General features: G+C 33.3%; 1 protein-coding gene and 1 long non-coding RNA gene across 2 annotated transcripts in view; one reads left to right on the top strand and one right to left on the bottom strand.

Annotated features, from left to right (window-relative positions):
- The window catches only part of LOC148275977 (semaphorin-1A-like), a 246,224-nt gene that overhangs the window by 40,556 nt on the left and 178,786 nt on the right, over positions 1-26,882 (top strand). The window lies entirely within an intron of this gene.
- Positions 8,321-10,636, bottom strand: LOC148275978 (uncharacterized). The gene is made up of 2 exons (XR_015823895.1): positions 9,385-10,636; positions 8,321-8,847 (listed from the first exon to the last, which is right to left on the bottom strand). It is a non-coding gene; the product is annotated as an uncharacterized LOC148275978 (long non-coding RNA).

The following is a 26,882-nucleotide window of genomic DNA, read 5'->3' as shown; positions in this document are numbered from 1 at the left end:
TTGACCAAATCACCTACTAGGCAACGCCTGAAAACAATTTTCCAATTTGGATGTGGATGTTTAAACATGGGCAGAATGTTGAATGTTACACAGTGTGTTAGGTGGCCACTCAACCAGCCAATGACAGGTCATAAGCCCTGTAAATGCCTAGACTTCCATATTTTCTTCTCAATAATGTTTTCCTTCTCTGTTGCAACAAATTTAAATTAAGTTACTATCGGCCACGAGTCCCAACACTCCTGACAAAGTTAACAAACTGATATTGTGCTTCTTCTATTTAGACACAATTTACGTTGCTTAAATTGTTTAATTTTGTTTCAAATAAAGTTTTTAGTATCCTTTGTTTCGTTTGAAATAATTTACGGTTTTATCATCAGTATAGTTATATTGTTTATTATGTGCAATGCGAAATATCGTGGTGAGATTCCTCGAGTGACTCTTCCAAAATGATTGTCACAAGAGTTGAAGGTTTAAGCAGAACGTAGAGTAGAAGAGCGCGAGGGTAAGTAAATAAATATAGCCGAGATCTTCACACGACCTGGGAGTGGCGTGGATGTATGTCATCGGAGTCGTGCCCGTCTTATACCTTGATAAGGGCCGCTGGTGCCATAACCCGCTTACTCAGAGGCCCGAATGTCTAAATATCACCGCTCTCGGAGCGATACCGGTAACCGGTAACATTTGCAGCAACGTTACCGGCATTGCCGCGTCCCCGAGCGCGGGAACGTAATGTTGGTCCGGACCCGGACCGGAGAGAACAAAACACAAAATACCCGTAAGATTGCCCTAAATAATGGGTTTTGTTCGAACGGTTGCGGTAACCGGTTCGAATAAATGTCACGAAATGCTTTGTCATAAAGCAAAACAAAAACACGGTGTTCGATATTACAGAAAAAGTTAATCATGTCGTAAACATACACACCTTTTACCTAAGATATTATCTGTCTTTAATTTGTCTAGTAATATGTTCGTTTAAAGCGTTTTTCCCCATTTCCGCCTGATTGCAACTCGTTACATTATCAATTGACAGCGAACTCTGAAAAAACTATTTAGTTAAGCAGAAAACGCTTTTGCAATAAACCTCAGCGACCGTTTTCGCTTCCACGAAGTGCTTGCAAATCCAGTAAAGTAGGTAGAAGTACAATCATCCGGAGACCACGTCCGAGCCAATACAACGCAGTGCCAGCGGTCTAACAGGACGCGGCTGATGACCGCCATTAGCCGCTAGACTTCTGACACGCTTATTAAGGCGGACATCTCTCGTGCAACCGCTCCTTCCCGCCCATCGCGGCAGTGAACTCGACTAGATTTTTCAATTGCAATTTTAAACTCGACATGATCTTGTACCAGTAAACTTTAACCTTTAAGAGTATCCAATCGATTTATCTGCTCACTGACTCATCCGAAAATCCCAATGGTGTCGCATGCTATTGCGGTATATTTTGTAATAATTGTTTTTTTAACATTGTTTTACAATGATGAACTAATACGTTTTCAGTCTTCATATTACAGATACGTGTTACATAAAAGTATTTTTAGTTCTGATAAGATGATATTTGAAAACGTCATTAATTTTGGCTTAAGTTTCCTACTCTTCCTTAAGTGGGGAAATATCCTTTGTTCTCTGCCTAAAACTTTGAAATTGTGAAATCGTGTACTATATATTCGAGAGTTTCCAAGTCAGGACAATATTCAGCTGAAAAACGAGCCGGGATCTAGGTATGTCGGTCTCAGTTCTCAACCGGGAGATGAACGATTCCGCGAATGTGTAATAGACGAGAACGCGCGAGACAAATTTTTAATGGCGGGATAAAATGTTTCTCTGGAGTTCGCCTTTCCTTCGTATTGAACACTCTGCCCTCAACTTTATCGCAATATCCTCTCTGTCGTTAGATACTTACACCAATTACAATAGTTTTTTTTTAAATTATTGAAACTACAAACTAGCATTCCGTTTCTAATTCGATTAAGACGTTGACAAATTACGTTAGTGTGGTCAGATTGTTTTTGATACTTAATTGTTACTTTCTAAAGACATCATGTTCGTTTTGTGTATAATTTTCAATTATGTAGAACCTAATCAAATTATTTTGTTCGTATGTCTTTCTTCACATCACTTACTTTTGTTACTCAAGCGAACTTAAATGAGATAATCACTGTTTTTATTTTTTATCTCCTATGATTAACGGCTCATTTATGGTTCAATTATCGTGGTTGGCCAACTATTTGGTACATGAACACAATTATCTAATATAGCAATAGTCAGCGATCATTTACGTTGGGGATGTAATAAAATAATCTTCGGGATATAATAATTGTCCGGGAGATATTTCCTGGAATTTCTCCAGTGGGGGTGGCGATACGTTATTTTTCACAAATCTGTATGTCATCTCGCGACTCGAAAATCCGCCTCAGGGAATATATAAAAGTTTATATCTTCGATCGGGAGATGATCTACCATACTTTGTACTGATAATTTACTATCGGTTGACCATAGTAAAAAGACGCGCAGAAATACGTAGAAAGGCGCCGGACTAAAAAAAAACAAAACTATTGATACATGTTTTAACAAAAATTAAAAACCTTTTATAAAAGGGAGTATGGAATTCTAGTTAGTCTAGATCGTTACTGAGTTTAAAATCTTCCATAAGTAAGAGGGCTGAAAACGTTTTCTTCTCTTCTTCTTTTTATCTTTTCTCTGTTCGATGGAGGTTGGAAATCATCGCAGCAATTCTTACTTTGGTGGCAGCTGCTTTGAACAAGGACCGAGTGCTGCAATGGAACCAGTCACGCAAGTTCTTTAACCAAGGGATGCGCCTTCTACCTGCACTGCGTCTTCCTTCATTCGTTCCCCGTAGAATGACTTATAAAATGTTATGATAAATGTAAATTGTTTAATGTTATGGTAAAATGCTGGCGTTTTCTAGTAAGTAAAATAATTTGGTAGCAGGTACCTCACCCACGTCTGAAAAATGTTTTTAGATTTTTTCTACACTTAGATAACTTAAAATGAAGTAGTTTCATGAATTTTTCAAACTCGGTATACGGAGTTTTATACGAAGCCAATATTTCACATAAATATGTAATAGTATATGGATATAACTATAATTAGCTAACCAGTAAATATAATTAAATGAGGGCAGTAAACGAATAGTGTAAATATATCTAATGAATTACATTTTCAATTATGGAAAAAATGATTTTTATAACACGGTTATTTTGTTTATTATTTTTTTGCCAAATGTTTACCTCAATCACTAAATAGTATTATTACCAATACCTAAAGGGTATTAGGTCTTATAATTAAAACGTTGAACGTGAGTTACATTCTGTGTTCAGTTCACACACTGTAATTATGGAAACCGTAACGACCAATTCGTCTCTTTCACAACGCGTTAGGTTATTGCATCCTACCCTCCAACCAAATGTAACACTAACCACGGTATACAAACCAGTTGTGTCTAACAAACAACTAATTGCTGATTACCCAAATTTGATGAGCAGGCGATTATTAAACGCTCCATTTTCACTGTTTTATTTTCCAAACCAATCACGGTGGTCTATGGTATCGATATTTCGATATCCAATCTATCCAAAATCAATATTCAATACCGGTATTTTCTCATTACATTTTCAGGCGTATGTAATAATAGTTTATATTCTAATTTATCAATAACCAACGATTGATCTAGTGGTAAAAGCTTTTGGGTATCTTACGTTTGTCATTCGTAATTTAATTATCAGGCTGTTATTCTCGTTTGTTTAACTAATTTAAATAACTTGTTCTATGAACCAACACCTATCAAATGTTAGAATCATACGCCTATATTTATATAAACTTATGAATAAATTAGATAGTGTTTCTTCCAATACGCATTACACTAGTTTTTCTGACAAATTCTTGAAAGTGGTCATGTGAAAAGTCGGAATAATCGACGTGCGTGCATGAGAAGATGTATGAATGTGAAGGAAGCAAAGGAAGTGTGCCAGGACAGAGTGGTGTGGCGTTCTATCCTCTCTGCCTACCCCTCCGGGGAAATGGCGTGATGGTTAGTTAGTTAGTTAGTTAGTTTAAAAATGTTCGTTTTCATCACAAGTAAGTGATAACATTTTATCTTTATGAATGCAACCAACCAACTCACTTATTTTTCTTCGAATACAATATAAATGTTTTGTCAATTTTTATGCAACGTGCTGTCAACGGCTGCCAAACAAAATGATCTTAACATGCGGGGCTTACAGTTTCGAAACGGCATTTCCTGACCATCGTTCACGAAGGCTTCGCTGCGGATGTGACGTCACGCGGTCGAACACGACGCGCGGCGCCCCGTGGGCGGGCAGGTCCGCTGCCCCTCCGCACCAATGCATTAAATATGAGTCACCACACTCGGTACCTCCCTACTAAACTAACTTCGGGACAGAGCAATGGGCAGGGACACGAAGCCTGCACGACCAAACATTAATATTACTAGGAGAATTATCATACCTACTGGAAAGAAATTAAAATTTCATGCACAATGCAGTAAGAAAAGCGTTATTTTATATCAATGGCAGTGTTAATGGCTCCTTATAATTCTTTCTTTAGCAGCCTCGCAACGCTTCCCTTTGGATAATTCGTTGAAAGTTTATATATGTCTCCTCTGGAGATGCTGGGGCTGCTTGCGAGATGGCCGTGGACTGTATAATCCCTCGAAATGTCGCCTATTCAGTTCATTCACGCGGCTCCTTTGAAAATGCTTTCAATGCCGGGCTTACCGCACCCGCTCCGCACACACCCACACAATAAACTGTTTTGGCTCACAATGGCGGACCACAAATCCGAGCCTTACAGCGACAAGCCATTTTTATACTTTATCTCGTATTCAAACTTACTAAGCCGCGGCTATTTCTTACACTAAACTTTCCAAGTCGTAAATAACAATTTCCCTTTATTGTTGCTGCGTGGAAAACATCCACAAGCGGAGATTTTCCATAAATTGGATATCTTTGCGAAAATTTTCCCTTCAAGTCCATAAATTTTACTGACTTAACGACTTGATCATGCAAACATTTTTATCGTTTCCTAATTTCGATAACCAAATGAGTCTTATCATATTTTATAGGCGACGTGTTTTAAAGAACGAGTCAAAAAGTTTGATTTTCAAATATTGTTTCATGGCAGCATAACAAATTTTACCCATAACGCTTATTAACTGTTATTCCGAAACTAAAGTAAAGCTCTTTCGATAGATTTTTTGTTTTGTATCTTAACAAGCATCATCGGTACAAGGACGGAATTCTTTAGCAGCGTGTCTTTGACTCTTTAAATTAATTCTAGATATGATTTATATGTGTAATTACATTATGGTGGCTGGTTTTGCTCTTCACGCCCTAGGAATAAATTATCCCACCGAAGATCGGTTTATATGGAATGGAATCTCGACTAACATCGTAATCAAAATTCTACCTATCGCCCGAGTTCGTCTCCGTCCAAGAATGTGGACCGGAAACCCGGCGGAGGCTGTACTTTACTACGGAGCCTGCAATTATAAAGCTCCTTTAGACGAGTTATTTCAGGTTATTAATGGATAAGTGTACCCTGTACCTACTCGGTTATATCCAACCCGTAAATGGTTTCATCGAGTTATCGTACCTCACGTAACGTCGATCGTACAAAGAATTTAGTATCTTCATTTATTTCCGTTTTTAGACATGAAAACTTTATTTTGGATTGGTTTCCAAGATGGACAAAGGGGAGAATTTTATTTGTCAATTTATTTTATTTACCTCACTTGTTTATACTAAGTGAATTCCAGATGACAATCCCGTCTTACTATCTGTTTTATATTATACTGTATTTACTATCAAATATACTTTAACGCACTATTATTCGTATATTTATTTTGTATATTCCCTAATCAGTCGTATATATGTAGGTATGCGCCCTTGAGGTGATTTTAACAAAAATGGCACTATATGATCCATCAATAATAATAATAATAATACGATATCTCATATTCACGCACTAACGGAAACACTTAACCTTAACGCCTGAACTTGAAATAATACAGCTGCACTTCCTATCCCCGAATACAATACGACTTCTATGTAATTATTAAACCCCCTCAAGATTGCAATCCTCCTGGGGATTCTAATTTTTCCGTGAGAGGAATGGGCGTCTTCAAGCACACGCGAAGCCACCCCAAGTTAATACCGAGGGTGGTTAAGGAAGATATATTCGCGACGGCAGTTAACGCGGACATTTTATGTATGTGGGTTACCTTTGGTTTAGTTTGTGTAAATACACCCATCATTTGGTATTACTAACCCCATTTGTTTCTCCATTCCCGTGCCGTAAACATTATACCAACATACAATTTATTTTGGTTCGATTCGGTATAAAACACACAAGTTCAAGTTTGTGTAGTAAAATATCACTTGTATTTTATTTCTATAATTAAAAAACATTCAAGTATGATAGTAGTAGGAGTAGTGGTTTTCACAAAAATTGCGCTATAAAAATGTCCAACTGCAATAATAATAAAGACACGTCCACTAGTGATTTTCAGGCTTGTAAAATAAGTGGTTTTTTTTAACAATGAGGATCTTCAGCCCTACGGGAAATTGGATACAAAAATCGTTTTCTTGCGCGCGGTAAAAATTAGAGCATTAAATTGTACAGTAAAATTTCTTTACAATGTACGAAAAAAAATAATAAAAAACGCACTACTTTGATTGACGTCTCTGGTTCATATGAACCATCCAATAATATGAGAGCATTGAGGGATATCCGGTTTGGTCAGCGTAAACGAACCAATCGGAAGAACTGTTATAGAACAACCTCTGACGTCGCACGCGGAGTTATTTCAGAAATACAAAACTTCAAAAAATTATAGCGCTGATAATACGATATATAAAAATAAAAAAAATAAAAATTTGGCTTAGTTTAATATTCTTTTAGCAAATGAAAAAGAAAAAAAAGACACTGAACTTCCTTACTAAATAATTTATTGAACTTATTTAATAATTTATTGTATTTTTCTGGCGTCATTTTATGATAGTATTCTTGGCGCAAGTGAACATGAATTTAAAATTCAAAACAAGTCTTTTAGACGCGCTCAAATTATTTTTGAAGATCGTGTCAGGTATGTCAAAATATCTTACTATTAACTAGTGTTCGTATTTTGAAAACTTGCATCGCCAGAATGTGTGTTCTTCTCTACAACACCATCTTTAGACCTCCACCGCCTATTTATTCTTGCAAATTGCAAGAAGTTCGATTTACGAGGCACTTTCGACATTTTAACACATCAAAAACTAATAAAGTTTTATGTCACGCAGTTCGCTCATACATTATAACATTGATGTGACGTTTTGTAAGTTAAAACGCCTCTATTTCCGTAAAACGGAATAAATTTTGCTATCGCGAAGAGACGTTCAATATTATTCGAATTTATGCTTTTACGAAATTTGAATGATTCATAAATCTTTTCCTCTATCGACTATTTCTACAGTAATTTTGTTTTCCTTATCTTTATAGCGAATTAAAAATTTAAACTAGATAGTTCCATCTTCAATTTAATTGATTGTTATTATTATTGAATTCTCGCAACCAAGCAACATACACGAATAGCATTACTCTACCACCTACAACTACATACCTACGAGGCATTGTTAGAATTTCTCCCCTTTGCTTTTCATATTAAGGATAGACAAATTCTCTATAATTTTCGTCAGATATAAATATTATATTCATACTCAATGTAGACTTTCTCCCTCCGTATACTAGTTGAAATTCAAACCATTCATTTGAATCTGTCCCTTTAAAATAGGGGTGTAAAAATAGGTGTTCCAAACGGATAACATTATCAAGATCTAAAATTTAACCAACGCGTCTACTGCGTAGCGAATACCACACCAACATTACTGTGAATTCCCTTTACGAAACAGTAAAAGTTTATCTTTTCTGAAGGTATTAAAATGATTAATCCTTATTTATTATATTGTTGCGGTTAACTGTTTAGCCTGAAACGCCTATTAAATAAGATTGTCAAAATACCGGCCAAAATAATAAAATTGTTCACTTTTCTCGTTGCGTTTCAAATTTAAACAAAATGAATTATAATATTCGATTAATAACTTATATTTACATATACGTTATTAACTAAAAAATACTTGGTACACTTCCACTTATTTATTTGACCAATTAGCGCTTTCACCCTCTAATTGGCATCTTCGGACTGGTGAATATTATACAGTGTAAAGATAATTTATATAAAACTAAATATTATCCTAAGTGTAGTTACATTTAAAAAAATAAGTAGAAAAAGACACAATAAGCTATTAAATATAGACTGACAGAACATTTAGCTTCACATAGATTAAATAACGATGTATCAAACTATGCATCGCATTTAAATGATTTAAAACATAAATTTGAAATAATAAAACATAAAAATTTTACATGTAGGACATAAAGTGCCCGTCTCTTAGTGAACGCATTTGTGATATTACGAGTCGATTACTGCAATGGAATATATGCTGGCCTCCCTAAATATAAAATGGAACGATTGCAGTCGATTCTGAATGCAGCTGCTAGGCTGATCTTTGGTGTATCAAAGTACGATCATATTACACAGTTGCTTCAAAGTCTGCACTGGCTACGTTTTCCTGAAAGGGTTGAGTATAAGCTGTGTTGGTTAATGTATAAAACAATGCATAACACAGCTCCTCAATACCTTAAGGAACTCTGCATTCCGGATGAGTTGGCACATAGGCGCCTCACTCTCCACTCAGCCTCCTGTTCTGCTGTAGGGAAGGTGATACTACCCCAATTATGCAACCAGAGTTCCAAATTTGGTTATAGAGCTTTTGCAATAGCCGGACCTTTGGCGTGGAATGCCTTACCTTCAGAACTACGAAATTGTGCAACAGAATCGCTTTTTAGAAAAAAAAAAAAAAACATTTCTTTGTGAAATCGTTTCCTGATTTGAAAAGTGTTACTGCTTAAAAGGAATACAAACATAAAACATATGTGTATGGGTAATTTATAAAATTAGTGTGTAAGTGAATAGTAACTAAGAGTAAGCTGATAGAATTGAGTATAATGTAGAATTAAGTATAACTTGAAGTGATTATTCACGAAAACGGCGCTATAAAAATTGACAAAATGTATTATTATTATAAAGGTCAAAAGTTAGATGGATTAGAAATTTTATAAAAAAATAGGATAAAAAATAATAGCGATAGAATTTTAATAAATTGGCAGATAGAATTCAAGAACTCGCCCTTATTAGCCCCATTAGTTGGACCCTGTACAGTGTAATAAAACAATAAATGCTTTTCATAGATTAGAATCCTCTCTTAAAGTACAACGCCAACACATGTTTCAATAATTTGTCTCACTCTGTTCCATTGAAATATTGCGTATTGTGTCTTTTTCCACTTATTTTTAAATGTACCTACACTTAAGATAATATTTCGTTTTATATAAATTATCCTTACACTGTATAATATTCACCAGTCTGTAGATGCCCATTAGAGAGTGAAAGCGCTACTTGGTCAAATAAATAAGTGGAAGTGTACCAAGTATTTTAAAATTAATAACGTATATGTAAATATAAGTTATTACATGATAACAATGGAATTCCATCACGAATTGTCAATAAATAATGTTAATAAAATAACATTCTATTCATTATTATGTCCCCTTATAACAACGAATATGGAGGAAGTTTTGTGCGGTATTAAGTTATTCTTGCCTTATTACGATCGCAATATTTATTGATGAATGATCCGCGTTCCAAATAAGAAAGCTTCTTCCTCTTATTTACATGTAATCCTAAACCCTTATCTGAGTATACAGAGTTTCACCCAATTTGATCCGAGCTATTTCTCAAGAACTCCCAATGATAAAACCCTTTCAAATCATCATTCTTATCTCTAAGTAAAAACCCTATTCAGCTAGGTGAATCAATCAAAATGTGCGAATGAAAGAAAAGAAAAAAAAACAATTTGCGCGTGGGCTCTTGACATTCTGGATTCCAAACTGTATTGGGTTCTTGTATTCATAGAGGTGTTACGAGATTCGGATATCACAACCGAAAGGGGGTTATTGGGGGTGGTATCCCGAAGCCGATCCTCACTCTTAAATGAGCTTTTCGTCAAATTGCCGCCGAAAATATCGGGGGGTTTTTCTGGACCACATATCTGAATAACGCCAGCAAGGGTCTAACCCTTTCGATCCGCACGTGCTCCTATGCCCCTAAATAGTGCTCGTGTGACCCTCCCCCCCCCCCCCCTTTCTCCCCGCCCGCGACCCCTAATGGAATCATAACCCTTCTGCACCACGTGACCAGGGTTAAAGGGACAGCGGCCATGTGTGAATTGTAAGCTGTTTCATAGACTACCCGAATATTTCTACCCTACTTTGTTAGTTTTAGCGGTTTCATTTCGAGTATTTTAATGCATTTGTTAAAAAAGTATCATCAAATTCATTTTTAGTCAACTTAATATCTTAACCGAATAATTCTCCAATGAGGAATTCCAGCCCAACCCGTAATTAAATTTTCAAAATGTTTTCGTGTACACGTGAATATTAAAAATTTTTGGAGTAGGATGAAATATCTCAAAAACGCACGCAAGAATAAATAAAAAATGTTAAAAATAGTATTCATTTTAAAATCGAAAAAAATGACGTCACTCCTTATATCCACGTGTAGTATTTCCGGTTTCCGCTTTAAAGCCCCCGCACCTTGTAAGGAACGTTTTGACCATAGAAAAAAAAGAGTATAATTTTCATTATACTCTTTTTTCAACCAGAGATTATGTCAACTTTCTAGGTTTTTCTAAATCGAAACGTTCGTAAAAACAACCATAACATAGAAATGAGCAAATTACGATCAACTAAATGAAGTAATCAAAGCAATATTCCATAGACTTTTGTCAGTTTTGTTATTGGCTGGAGGAATACAACTTACCGCGGTCAGTGAAAGTAAGAACGCCAACCGTTTTATGACGTCACTACTGAAAAGCGACACACTTATTACAGTCATTTGGCGCGGTATTTAATAAATGTAACTTTAAAAAATCATATCTTTGTAAATAACGCACAAAAATAAATATATATATATTTTCGCTTAGTTAAATAGTACGCTAATAGAAAATAAATAAATAAGAAAACAGTGGAATTCCTCATTACTATCCTTCCGTGAGAAATTCAGCTCTGTCATAGTAAATTATGTAATACACAAGAAGTCCTCATTTTACCACGAGTAACGAGGGCGAGGTTGTCAACTTTTTTAAAGTTCGAGATTAGTAATTTCTATGTTTTTTCATTATGTATTTTTGCATTATTTAATTTGATACTCACTCTTGTTTGGCATATTATGTATTACTCCTATTTCTTACTATAGTATAGAATGAGTTTCTAGAAACCAGATCTCAATTATCATTTTAATTTTGTTTTTATATATACATATTATTTTTCTATTGATTTCAATGATACAATTATTTGGTATATTTGATTATGTATGAATCTAAATTTGTAAAATTTATATAATAATATTTATATCGGATTATTATTTTTACATTGTATTCTTTGGAATTGTATTATTTATTAATTATACCTTGTTTTTCTGGATTGTTATTCTATTGCATCACATGTCATTATAATTTAATGTAATTAATTTTACTATGTATTTTTTATTGTTAATTATCATGGCTTGATACGGGCACAGCCTAAAAAGCCTTAATTAGTTCATTAATATTTAAACAGGTGTAATTTTAAACGAATGGATAAATAAATTGTTTCCTAAATTAAATGGCAGAAATCCTTAATGCAATAAAGTTTAGCAACATTTAGAACAATGCACGTCACATTGTTATAAAATACCCTGTACTCTATCTATTTTAAATTTGGTTTTCATTTTCATTATTATAATATTATAATACTATTGTGTAATGCGTGATCGGCGTGATGCATGCAATGTACTAAAAGAGAAGAGTTGAAAATGAAGATTGTAAATTAAGAAAGTTGAAGGATATCAGACAACCGTAGCAAATATGTACAATATGCAAAAGCAATGCAACAGATAAGATTATGAGAAAAAGGCTTCGTATTTTAAGTACCTACGTATAAGTATTGTTACGCAACAATACACTATTTTTGTATTCACATCGTGTGTGGTTAAAGCTTAATCTATCTCCGTCACCAATAATCATCTTGCATTTGTGTGGCCCACAACGGCTCAATTGTTAATACGATTTCTGAATGATGAAAGCTCAAAGCGAACCATTTCGTCCTGGTGATATGTTGTTAAGATTACACAGTTTATTTCACTTAATGTCAACGTTCGTTCCCATGACACCTCGGAACAAGCAAACCTTTCATTCGCGTATTTTTTAAAATCTTGACACTATCTCGTAATTATCTGAATAGACTTTTTTGTGGTTTCCATTTTTAGTAATTGCTTGTTTTTAAAAACATTGTTAAACCTTTACACGTCTTAACTGTTAGATAGTGTTTCCTTTTTTGATTATTTTTATTACATGATAAAATCAATCAATTAAACAAATACTGAGTACTGATAACATCGCAATAAGTATCGTCTTGGGTCTCAAATTGTATGCAGTAAGTAATTAAGATACGAAATGAAATTATATCAATAAATTGGACAAACAGGCACTCCCGTTTTAGTGATGACTAAAAATTGATACTCTTCTTACATACAGCGTAAAACTCAAATTATCCGGATTAACGAGTGCCTGATTTTATTTCTTTTGAAATCGTACAGCGATTTTGAATCACATTAAAAAATTACTTAAACATTCGCCAAATTAAATCAAAATTAAAAACTTGTCCTTTATTTTTTTATTTCTTGATAACGATCTAGTTATTTGGCAATCCGATGACTAGAGTTTGTATGAACGGAGTTCAACTATGTTTTAACACTATATGAATATATGTGTATTTTTAAAATTTATTAAAAAAAACCCTTACGGATTACATTCATTTCACGAAATATTGTTTTAGGTAATGAAAAATACACCACAACACCCAGACAAATTGAAAAAAAAAATTGATTGCAACTGGCGGGAATCGAACCCGCGACACCAGTTTCACAGTTGGCCGTCTAACCAACTGCGCCACGGGGACTGTCTGTAAAAAAAAAAACAATTTTTATTTCTAAAGTAAGTACTAGTACTTGCAACTTAAGTTTAAAAAGTATGACTAGATTTAGAAATAAATAAAAAATATTGTTTACCTCTTATTTATGGGTTTTTGTGTATGTAGATTTTTCGTACATATTTCATATTTGATTTATGAAAAGCGATATTCTGGGAAATAGGATATGTTAAATGGAAATTTAAATTCATTAAATAACGTCGTAGAAATAATAAAAATAAACCTCTGTCCTAGAAATAATTTTAAGTAAATATGTCCAACGTTTCAAATTACAAAAATATATCACCTCTAATAATCGGGAAAAATAAATAAATTAAGCAATTACTACTACTACCATCACGCCATTTCCCTGTAGGGGTAGGCAGAGAGAATGGACCGCCACACACGTCTATCCTGGCATACATTTCCAGCTTCTTCTACATTCATACATCTTGTCATACATGCCCTTCGGATCTGCCTGCTTTTGACATGACCAAACTTAAGATTTCTGTTTATCTGATCATGCCACGTCTTCCTTGGTCGTCTTCGTCTCACGTTACTTCGTCTCACGTTTTCGCCATATATACTTGTTTTACCATTACTTCGTCATCCATTCGTTCTACATGACCAAACAATCTCAGAAACCCTTTTTAAATCTTATGAATTATAACTGACTCAGATTTACACTCTCGCCTGATTTCACCATTCGTAACCCTGTCATACATTGATTTCCCACACATTCGTCGAAGAGATCGAATTTTGACCGCGTTCACTCGATAGTAATATATTAAGAGCAATTCTAATCTCCGCCATTTTAAGTACTCAGTAGGTGGTAAGAGTACTGGGTACAAGTCTACAAGGTACTTACTAGTACCTAGCACCGAAATAAATGTTTTCATTTTAAAGCAGTCGAGTCGAGGAACCATAAAATGAAGATTCCGAATATAATGTTAATAACAATGCGTGTTCAAGATAGGTTGCAGTATTATCTTGCAGGAAACATCTCTTCTGTGATGTTTGTTTTACAATGGTCTCGTATACTTCTCAATAGTGTTGCGCATAAGATAATAATTCAGTCAGTCACGAGATAATCGATTATGGCCATAATAATTTATTGTATCGTCAGATAATATTGCTTTTTTGCCTTCCATTTTGAAGCAATATTTCTTCAAGGTGGCCGACTTCATAATCCATTCGACAGCTTACCCACCACATACCGCACACCGCATCTGAGGACATAAGTCTCCTTGGCGGTGCCCACATACACGGAAAATTTGCTCGTTGTCAAACGAGAAAAGCTGCCCGAAGGAGCTCTCTGAAATCTGGTAGCCTTAGCATCTTTGTGCTGAAAGCAAGTAATCCAGAAGTACATAATATGTACTTCATTGGATTGAATAATCCATTCGACAGTTGTTTTTTTATATCAGAATTATATTTATTTTAACTTCTAAACCTAAGACTTGCTATTTTATTTATTTGTTTTTACTACCACTACCATAACGCCATTTACCCGTAGGGGTAGACAGAGAGGATGGACCGCCACACGCGTCAATCCTGACATACATGCCAAGCTTCTTTCCCATTCTTACATCTTGTCATGCATGCCCTTCGGTTGAGTCTGATTTTGACGTAATCATACTTGATATTTTGATTTATCTGATCATGCCTCGTCTTTATTGGTTGTCCACATCCCACGTTACCATAGTACATAACATAATTATAATATTACTTACATAATGATAGAAACCTCCTTGATCCATTCGAATAAAAAATATTACTTAAGGTTATTTTTCCTTATTTCTTTAAAAAATATAATATGTTTCAACTGTTGAAATGTTTGTTTCAGAAATAAAAAAGAAATAAATGTTGATATCCTTCAAATTCATTTTTCAACAATGTTGACACATCTGGACACGTTTCGGATAATGTAAAAGTACAAGCTACCTTAATGAACAAGAAGAAAAAAAGCGTTAAAAAGTACTGAACATTTGTCGGCCTCGTGGTGTAATGGTCAGCGCGTTTGCCTACCATGCGAGAGGTCTCGGGTTCGATTCCCGACATGGTTGATATGAAATATTTATTTAAAAGTTGTTTTTGCACCAGAATATTTCATATTCCCTGAAACGTAAGAGTGACCATTATAATTATGGATAACTTATATAGCGCCATTTTCGTAATAAAATACCTCAAGGGCGCTTTACATGGTGATTCCATTGTTAAATTAATTTAATAAAAGCTTTTAAATTTGTAATTTAATTAAAACAATTTATTTTGTTGTCACGTGCTACGGATTTATTTAAATGATTTAGAGAACAAGTGGGTTTTAAGTTTTTTCCGAAACATCACTTCACTTTCACAGCCTCGCACCTCTGCTGGGAGAGCATTCCATGCCATAGGACCTGCGACCGCAAATGCGCGTTAAATTTAGTGCGCTGTTTGCGTAGAGGTATAATAACTTTTCCTCTCGCCGTAGACGTAGCTGATCTAAGCGTGAGACGCCTGTGAGCTAGTTCATCTGGAATGCATAGATATTCCGAAGCAGAGTTGTGCAGTGACTTATACATAAGCCAACAGAGTTTGTATTCGACCCTCTGTGGAAAACGTAGCCAGTGTAGTTCCCGAAGTAGTGGAGTGATATGACTGAACTTAGAGATTCCGAAAATAAGTCTCGCTGCGGCATTCAATACAGATTGTAGGCGAGTCATTTTGTTACAAAATCTCTTCATGTTACAAAAATGATCAATATACTCTGCGATTGGTGCATCAATTCTGTGCCTTATGCATCATTAGGTGCGAAAAGGGAATGATGATTATGAAGATTAAGCATTTTTTGAAAATATTCGAATCATTCGATTATCAACCGATTATGTAAACCAGTACTTAGTCATCTCTATTCTCGCTGTTCCTCTTCTATTCACGTTGCTGTTCTTTCTCCCGCGACGGTATTATCTTTCGTAGCGCGATCGTAAAACGTGTTGGAAGTGTCATATCGCGGGAGATAAACATTTGGCTTCCGTGCGCCCCGCGGCTTGCACAAGCGCACAAACCCCCTATCGAGGATATAAAATGAACACTTTGTAAACGATTTTAAATCATACCCCCGAGAAAAGGTTATCGATGGCGCTATAACACGGTATCGAAGAAACGTTGCTGGCGCACCGTTTATGGCTCACAATTCGAATCCTAATTCAAGAACTAAACCTAAGATAAATAATACACCGGAACTTCTTTTTACACTGATTCGTAAAAGCACGGTACAAAAATACGTATTTTTATAACATTTTTTAAATAATTTGCTAAAGAAATAAAATTATACTTTTCCGTTTTGGAATGCCCTGCTCATTTACTTACTAGGCTTATAATATAAATAATCTTTGTTACGATTTTTAAAAGTATATTGATGTCATGTCATTTTTTTAAAATACCAAATTGATTTTTACACAGGGTAACATATAAAACATTGTTCTTCTTATATCAAACTTTTTTTACGCGGCTCTGTATGGAACTCAGAGTAATCGCTAGAGAAGCCCTTTGGCTCTATTAACAACAAACGTGTAACGGATGGTTTCGGTTTGCTCTTCCAATTCGTGACCTTAGTACCTACGGCCGGTTGTATTGCTGAACTGCAGCTTACTTCGTGGTTGAAAATGGTTTTTGTCTGTATGGACGACTCTCATAGCCAGTAGCGTATATTACTCTAAGGTGTGCAAAGTATCCCCGTATAAAAAGAGTTTCCAGTGTATATAATCATAGAATTTATTAAATCAATAATTCAATTTTAACAAATTTTAAATTATTTAAATGTGTTGCCTTTTTCCGAGACTATATAATATAATTATATTGTCTGTATATTATTTTGTTCAGTGATATTTGTGATTATTCAATTTGTTGTTGAAAGTATAATTAAATAATAATCGGGTTGTGGTCCCGTGGCTAGTGTCTCGGACTCACGGACCAAAGGTCCGTGGTTCGAATCCCACTCTACCCCAACTTGATTCCATTTTCTAATAGTGGGTTATTTACAACTCGTTGAAAATGGCCCACAAAATTAAATATTTGGGTAAATCATAAGAACGCAAATATTTTTTTAAAATGCAGTTCCACCAAGAAATGTCAGTAGGAAAACTCCATCCAGTAAAAATATATACTGAAAAAATAAATAATTTTTTTTAATGTACTGCTTTTTTTTATAATTAACGGATTTTATAAAAATAACAAAACTTTAGTAACTTGTTCCAAACTTTATGAAATGTATAAACCTAAGATTTTTTGTATTGTTAACTATAATTCCAAACCTATTAATTTATTGATGTACTGCATATTTTTATAAGTTTTTCGACGAGGCTATAAGTTTAAATACATTTAAAATATCGCATGGCATTCAAAGGTTTATTTTAATTTCATATTTTAACAATCATTATTGCTGTAACGCGAATTCAAAGGAAGAAATAACTTCTCGGTCTAGAACTCTAAACTGTTTTTCCAATCGCAAGTGTTTGAGACTAAATATTCTGAGATAATCATTAAATTTGTTAAAACTTAACGATAGAAGAAAAATTATAGACCTTTTAAATTGATTTAAAATTGTAAATTCAATATGGGATTGCCCTGAACTGTTATCTCTCATCAACTTCAGGGTGCCTGGAAGAATGACTAGACAGGTTCCACCGTTTTGTAGCAACAATTCAATTCAGTTTTGTAGCGACAGTGTATACTTGTAATGCAGTATTAAATAGACTTCATGAACCTGGCAATAGTTATTCCCACGTATCTGATATATTTAGTGTAGGGTATTGTTCCTATAGAACAAACCTTTTGAACTTTTTCAAAGATGGTGAATGGTAATTATATTTATTTATTCATGCATTTCATATACATTTTTTTGTTCACTTTGCCTAGCTGTGTGAAACAGTGCTTATGATTTTCTTGTTGTTTTACTGTAGAATGTTTTATTATTTAAACTTTCTACTGAATATGCTGTATAATTTTCAGGTTATTTTTTAAAAATATAAATCTTGTTTTTAATATTCGTGTTTTTGAAAAAAAAAATATATTAAGCCAAATATGTTAATATTATAAATATTTGTAAAAGGCAGATTTGTCGTTTATGTTAATAAAATAAATAAAATAAAATAAATAAGCAGGAATTATTTCTAACCGAAAAATTGATGAATAATATCCCAAATTAATTGGTTAGAAATATGTTGTAGAAACCGAGCACCATAATTCCGTTCAATTATCTTTAATCATTTAATGGGCCTCTTATAGGGGCTAGATCCTTATTATAATTGATGAAATATATCGACTAACGATCAAGCCGAAATAAGCTCGTCCCTCATATGATTGTTACGCATTTATAATAAATAGATATCTTCATTTTTATCTAATGATTACTCCAAGTAATGTCTGTAGTCTGTAGGTCTCTACCCGTTATAAATCCCAATTTCCTTACGTGTCCATGGCTATAGATTATTATAGATACTAAATATGATTGCCAAAAATGAACTTTATCCAACAATCTACCATTTAACATCATTATAAACTATCTATTCGTATGCATATCAAATTAATAAATAAAAAACGTTTCAAACTCTTAACATTTTTAACTGTTCGATACTAGGGACTTTAAAGTTATCCATATCTAACATCAGGATTCTAACAAATTACAACAGGGATGGAGAATATATCTTAAGCTTTTTAATCCTTTTATCTTTCTTAAACTATAATTTTATTGTTTGGTTGAAAGAAATTGGCATTTGGCAATAAGCCTGCCAATGTACAAATAACATTATGTACAAAAAGTTAAATAAATATAGAAAACCTTAAAGAAGGGAACATGGAAGTCTAGGCATTTACAGGGCTAATGACCTGTCAATGGCTGGTTTAAATGGCCACTTTACACACTGTGTAACAATCACCATTTTACCATCCACCCTTCCATCGTCCATATTTCTTCAATCTTCCATTTATTAATTTTAGAGAAGTTAAAGAGCTGAAACCTTTATTGTTGGAAAGAGATTCATCTGACTGAATTATTTCACATACTAGGCAACGCCTGAAAACAATTTTCCAATGTTTGAACTTCTTCTTGGACCAGTTGGTTTTATTACAATATTTGAGTTTGTCTAAATATTGTAATCAGGATTCTATCCAAAAAAATCTTCCTCGAAAAATTTATTCATTGTTGTTGAAATATTTATCTCGCAAGCCGACATTCTCGCTTACTAGAATATTTAAAATGTAAAAGTGCTTTTAAAATAATGATCAAGTTTTCAGACACGATAATGTTTAACATTACATGATACATAACTCTAAGTTCAGTCATATCACTCCACTACTTCGGGAACTACACTGGCTACGTTTTCCACAGAGGGTCGAATACAAACTCTGTTAGCTTTTGTATAAGTCACTGCACAACTCCGCTCCGGAGTATCTAAGGGAACTATGCATTCCAGATGAACTAGCTGACAGGCGTCTCACGCTTAGATCAGCTACGTCTACGGCGAGAGGAAAAGTTATTATACCTCTACGCAAACAGCGCACTAAATTTAGTGAACGCGCATTTGCGGTCGCAGGCCCTATGGCATGGCATTCTCTCCCAGCAGAGGTGCGAGGCTGTGAAAGTGAAGTGATGTTTCGGAAAAAACTTAAAACCCACTTGTTCTCTAAATCATTTGAATAAATCCGTAGCATGTGACAACAAAATAAATTGTTTTAATTAAATTACAAATTTAAAAGCTTCAATTAAATTAATTTAACAATAGAATCACTATGTAAAGTGCCCTTGAGGTATTTTATTACGAAAATGGCGCTGTATAAGTTATCCATAATAATAATGATATATTTTTTTTTTTAATGGATACCGAAAAAACTTATTAGTTGGGCGATTTATTTATGTGATAAACGATTAGCTTATGTCGTTGTGAATAATTTCGTTAGTAGTTTATTACATTATATTTTTTTATTCCCTTAAAGAAAGGACTGTATAAATCGTTAAAATAATGATTCACTGTTATCCGTTGTGTTCTGTTAAGAAGAAATTAGATTTTGCCCAGATTCCTTCTTTTTGCTCTCAAATTTCGCTTTCATTGTTGTTTCTTGGATAACTAACGATCTTCATCATCTTGAACAATACAGACGAAGGAGTATATTTATGGAGGCACATTGAATCCGAATAGTGTTATAAAACACACGTGGCCGACGAAGAACTTGTGTTTGTTTAATATTCGACAGTACCTACTCGGGTTACACAATTAAATAAAATGTTTTGAGTAGTCGTTATAAAGATTAAAAAAACATTAAGATGCCTTAACTGTCTAGACTTATTTGTTATAATTTACATACTACCAATTAACATTTTAAATTGGTAAAGGTAGACGAAATAATATGTCTTTGCGTTCACATTTGAATTTCTTTATTCAGTTGCCGAAGATTATTGGTCCAAAAAAACTACCACGTGATCACAATCTGATTTAAAATTTGGATTCTTAAACTTTACCCGGTTACTGGTACCAAAAAAAGTTATACCATAACATATTTAGTTAAATAATACAATTTCTCGGCTATGTATCCGAAATAATTGGACTAAAAAAACAATTATACATAGTATATGTGAAACATTTAACTAGAATTTTAATACGAGTAGTTCTGATTTATTTAACACTCCATATAATAAGTACAGAAGAGAACTAATTGGTTTGATTCAGAATAGTCGTTTTGTCTCTTTTATTGCTCTTTATCATTAAATCAAATGCAATTTTCCACTACTACTTTCCTTCATTCATCCTTCAGCACTCCTCATCAGTTTATTTCTTTTCCTTCCCTCTATCTCCTTATTTTGTCCATATTTCTTTACTTTTAATATGTAGTATATTTATTCTTTATATAGTTTAAACCGTCGTCACTTAATTTTAGTATAATTAAGTGAATACATATTATTGGTTGGCAGGCCCTACAATTTTTATGTATACATTTTTTTATAGTTTCTATTTATAATCATTAAACCTGTACATCTGTTTGTATTCGAAATAAATAAAATAAAATAAAATTTCATATGAGAAAATTGCTCCAAGAAATGTTCTTCAAGTGTAAATGTAAATTCTAACCGAGGCATTAGAATAATACAAACTTGTAGTACTAAACCCTTACTCAAAAGTAGACTAGAGCAAGGAACACTACTTGTCTGAGGAATGTTGCTTATTCAATTAGCATTTCAAGGTGCAGATTATGACGTTAGCATCATTATATTCTACCTACTTTACTTGCGATTGTTCTACTAATTCTCCGTTCTGAGGTTCTACTGCACTGTTCGCATATCTAGTTACTTATTTAAAACACTGGTACCTTTAGACTGCACATCTCCAAGATTCTCCTCACGTATTTCATTAACAATTTATAGTCATGCTGAAGAAGGTTTTGTAACCATATAAGAAATTAGGTTGATAGGCTAGGCGGGTTAAGTATTATATTTTTATTAATCGATTGCATTCGTGTGCGTATAGAATTTCTTCGGGTCAATTGCGGTCCACCTTTATAGTGTATTAATTACTGTAGTGTCTTGTTAAATATGAGGCGTTATTTATGTTCAGTCATTTGGTATACAGCATCCTAAACTGCCTTTTTGAGGGGTATTTATTTTAGGGATTTTCTATACATATTGTTAATATTTAAAGCATTAACTTTGTGGTCAAACATACTTACTAAATGTTTTTAAATATTTGTACATAACCACTTACCGACTTTTCTATGTCTACCGGTTTCGAGACGTACCCGTCTCTTCGTCAGGACACCAATCGAACCAACATGCAAAACCCACTATTCACCTTCACCATAGTTGTTGCACAAGAATAAAAAAACAACACGACATGCATTTTTATTATGGAAATATTTCACGTTAGGAAAGCTTTAAAAATTATTGTCCTTTGATCAATAATGAAATAACCTTTCAATATAGCCCACGATGTTCCATTGTAATAGTCACCCTATACCTATTTAACTCACGCCCCTCCCTTCATCCCCTCCCTTTTTTTCGACTACTTCTCCAACGACATAAATTATTTTCATAACCTAATCAGTGCATGTAAGGTTGCTTGTTAAAATGCATTTCGTGTTAGTTTTATATTTTTGTTTTCTAATTTCCAAAACTCCAAAATTTCCGTTATTATGTTTTTAAACCATGTTTGGGAATAGTACATAAATAATAAATAACTTCTTTATTTACATTCAAATCACGTTTGAAATGTCACTTCCTGAATATTTCAGTTCTTCCTTTTCCTCCCTCTTTCCTTCCCTCTTTATCCTCTTCTCTCTTCATAGTAGTGTAGATATTTAGTCAATTTTTATCAATATTTTTTTCCATAATTAAATTATCAATAAACCAACAATATGTTCATATACCACTGATTTTCTTAAATCGAACGGTTTGGGTAGGTGGGAAGAAATGGCCTTAAGGCAATATGCCCGCCCTTTTGTTAATTTTAATTGTTTATTTATTTATATTTAAAGTGTTTTTATAAATAAATATATAATTAAAATTATTGTATTCATAAGTATTCAATATGTATTTTCTCAAATCAAACAGTTTGGGTAGGTAGGAAGAAGGTAATATACTCTAGCATGTCTGTTTTAAAAAATGTTACCTAAATAAAATAATAACGTGAATTAGATTATGCCGAAGTAAGTCTTAATCTATGGATCATTAGACATGCGTATACTATTGATTCAGCTAGTCATAATGTACTAAAATATTGTGAGAGTAATGTTTTCAGTGATCATATACCCGTAAAATTATGTTTTAATGACGAAAAGTTCTCAATAATGATTTGTGTCATTTGTCTGACCAATGAACACTCTCAACCGTTCAATTATATGAAAACTAAAACCTATATTAACTTAATTTTCTATTTTTGTTTTGTTGATTTCATGTTACTGTTTTATGCAATGGAGCAGAGAAATATGTATTTATATTACATCATCGAAGTTGTTATTTTTTATTACTGTCATAAAGTCACCTTGAAAGTATATTTTTGACCGTAATGAAAATGACTGACAACATGTTTTAATGGTTTCCTGGTTAATGCAGTGTATTTGAAGTCAAACAGCATTATCTCAACGGACGCTGACTAAAAAATACACAATTTTTAAAGAAAGGCCACATTTACTAAGCGACATGTAGACAACTTCACAGAATAGTCAATTAAAGTTTTTTTTTAAATCAGAAATCGCATATTTTAAATTTATATTATTATCTATTAGTATTCACACTAATGTGATATATTTGAAGTATATTTGAGTTTTTTTTTATTAGTAAAAAAACTTAAAATGGCTCTTCTGTACAGTTGCTACATGATGCTTAGTAATTTTTTCTTTTCCACCCTCAATATGTACCAGTGGCGAACGGTGATTTTATTTACAGGTAAGCTATAAAAAAATATCATTTATTTGTCCTTACATAGTAGGTACATAATATAATGTAAGTTTTACGTACTATAAATTGCTATTTTTTCTGTGATTCTGTGTGATACCAAACTCTCATCTATAAAATCAACTCAAACTACGTAACTTCGTGATATATTATCCATTAATTGAGCACATAACTTATATTAAAGTTTACAATTCATTCAGTATTAGTTATTCTCATAACGATTCAAATGTCAACTGGCTGATTTTTTCTAAAAATGAATAATGCCAAAAACGGCCGCGTCGAGCGCCACGTGTATTGCGAGTCATATGTCAAAAGTATCATTTCAAAGAAAAATAGTCCTTAAGAAATTATGTTTTAAATACTGTTTTCCAAATCGAGAATCTTCAAAGAATTTGTGTTATCTGCAAGTTAACTCTAAGAGAAAAATCCCGCTACTGGGTTTAATATGTTCAAAATACAGCACAGAAATAAGCTGTAGCAATCGGCTAGTTTCTCCCGTGGTTTATCCTTTAAGTTACAGATATGATTACGCAGTGTATTAGGAGAACAAGTCTTAGTATGTTATTTTTCCAAAATAAAATATTATATATATATATATATATATATATATATATATATATATATATATATATATATATATATATATATAAATGTATATTTGTGTCTTCACTATCTGATGTTTCTGTATAAATTACATGCGTGCGCTGAGAAAAACTCTTATGTCCATACTATTTAACACGCAGTTTAGTTTAACCCGTCGGAAAATTAGAGTACCTTTTTGGCCACGAAATAGCGTCGCTTTTCTAGTTCTAGAGCGTTTCCTTTAGAAACTGGGTACCTACCGATTCAAGAAGTTCATTAATCGAACACCATTCTGAATTCCTGCATAGCGGGTAAGTCAGTACTGGTACGAAGAGTGTAAATTGAAACATTACAAGCGGTAAATAGCGCCTCGCTCCTAAAGCTCCGTCCACATCCTGCCATCACGGGTAATTTATGCGAGAGAGCGTGCATTAAAAAGGAATAAATTGTGTGGATAGATCGCAAGCTTGGAAGAAAGCAACGCCAACAAGCGAAGAGCGTTGCTTTACTCCATTGTTCGGACACCGTGGGGCATAATGTACTAAATTATTTGTATTTTAATGAGCCTGCACCAGGGCCTACGAATCAAAACCGATATACCGGTTTTTAAGACAGTAGGGGAATATGATGATGATAATAACAATTATAACTAAAAACCGTTTTATTATCAATCTTACGGGGTTGTATTCGATCTTAAACCCACTCGTTCTTATCTGTAACTATTTGTTGCGTAAAGCAGTACATCTCGATCATCTGTTACACAAATACAACATTATCATTAGTTGTTAACTTTTAGAGAAACCACAAATAGTGGTATTGTAATAAAAAATACTTATTTTAACGTGTCTTTTCTGAATTTTTTTCCAGAATACATAGCTTGCTTTATTAAAATCCGGTAGGCGAAAAAAAAATATTGCTTATTTTAAATCAAAAGTAGGAACTCTAGAAAGGAAAAATAATTATGTTTTTATAGAAGACATGTTAGATAATTCGTCGTACCTACCGTTATTTTGATCTCTGTTGTAATAAATACGGATTTTATTTATTCATTTCATTCGTTCTAACCGGTTTTATGTGATCGAAAATAGCTATATTCAAACCGGTAATTCGAAATAAGCGGTTTATTGAAAGCCCTTACCTCTTCGCCCACGTCTGTACAACATTGTATTGGACACATTAAATACCTATAATTTTATTTTATATTTTATCGAGCATATAAAAGGTTACTCATTAAAATATGAAAACCCCGCAGTGGGCTAATTTATGGTATAAATTAAAAACCCCTAGTTGAAATTAAGTATATTATGTTTTACCTACATGTCTTTTAAAATTATTTATTTATTTATTTATATTTGGATAATTTATATAGCGCCGTATTTGTGAAATTCACCTCAAGGGCGCTGTACAATAAATAAATATCCCACTACGTCTTGCAGCTACAGAGCGCATGGACGGTTGGAATTCTTGTTCCTCGTCTCCAATTATGATATACAGGAGCTAGATTACAGCACGTCTTGAGCTACAGAGCGCATAGACGATAAGAAATCTAGCCCCTTTTTACATTTTTTATTTGACAATGAAGTTTAGAGATTTAGTGATGCTTAAAAAAAAAAAAAAAAAACAATTTATAAAAATAGAAGTTGGATTACAACAAGTCTTGCAGCTACTGAGCGCATGGACGGTTGGAATTCTAGATCTCTTTTACTAAATTAGGATATTTGATAGTCCTAATTTATATAACATATATATATATATATACTAATTGAATATAAATTAATTGAATCTTTATTTGTGGCTGTAATCGTGTCATTAAAACTGGTTTTGAATATATTATTTTTAACAAGTACTTAACTTCGATGACCATGCTTTTGAATTCTAAGGTATCTGAATTGACATATTACATGTTTGAAGATTTTATATATTTCATAGTATTGTGTACGTCTTAGCGATTGTGGTCATTCAATTTTATGTGTATTTAAGAACAAACATTTTTATTTAATTTTATTAATACACGAATATTTGTAAATACCTAGCTCTGCTAGCTCCTAATTAAATCTTATTTCAATATGTGTAGTTAATGAAATGAGTCATAACTAAAATACTAGCTTCTCACTTGGTCATTCCGGGTTCAATATTCATGTTTTTAAATCTGTGTGTTTTATGATTTGTTAGAGCATTTATGCCGTTTATTAAATCATGTTGCAACGCTCACACTTATTGTCCATAACATACACACACAATTCTAATGTAAGTACGTAAACTGAGAAATCAAAACCAACTTTTGGAAAATACCCATAAAATCCAAATGATTGAATTATTCATTAAGTTTTAAAACAATTATCCGTCCAAGCTTACGTATGTGTTACTTTGAATTACAGGCGTATCAATTGACAATGGTACTTGTCTACGTAAACACAAAGTCCTTGAACTATTGTATTATATTTGGTGATTTTACTTAGCGGAATCCGATTGTCCTCGTTGTATTATACAATGTGATATTGACGGACAGGGAATTCTCCATAAAATGGAAACCATCTATCGATACATAAAACAAACAAACGGACGTGTTATGTTGGGTTTACTTCGTAATTATCGCTTGTATCGCTCCCTATAGTTTCCAAGATGACGGACGAGTCTCTGAATATCCATTGTGATAGAAATATAGGCCATTGTTTTAAGATTTTGTGGATATTTCAAACTAAAAAAGTTCATACATACAAGGTAAATGAACCT

Source organism: Micrasema longulum, unplaced genomic scaffold (genome assembly GCF_059751315.1).
Source record: "Micrasema longulum isolate JH-2025_06_02 unplaced genomic scaffold, ASM5975131v1 h1tg001307l, whole genome shotgun sequence".
Classification (NCBI taxonomy): domain Eukaryota; kingdom Metazoa; phylum Arthropoda; class Insecta; order Trichoptera; family Brachycentridae; genus Micrasema; species Micrasema longulum.
The sequence above is the reverse complement of the archived record's forward strand: the minus strand, read 5'-3'. Positions and strand labels throughout refer to the sequence as shown.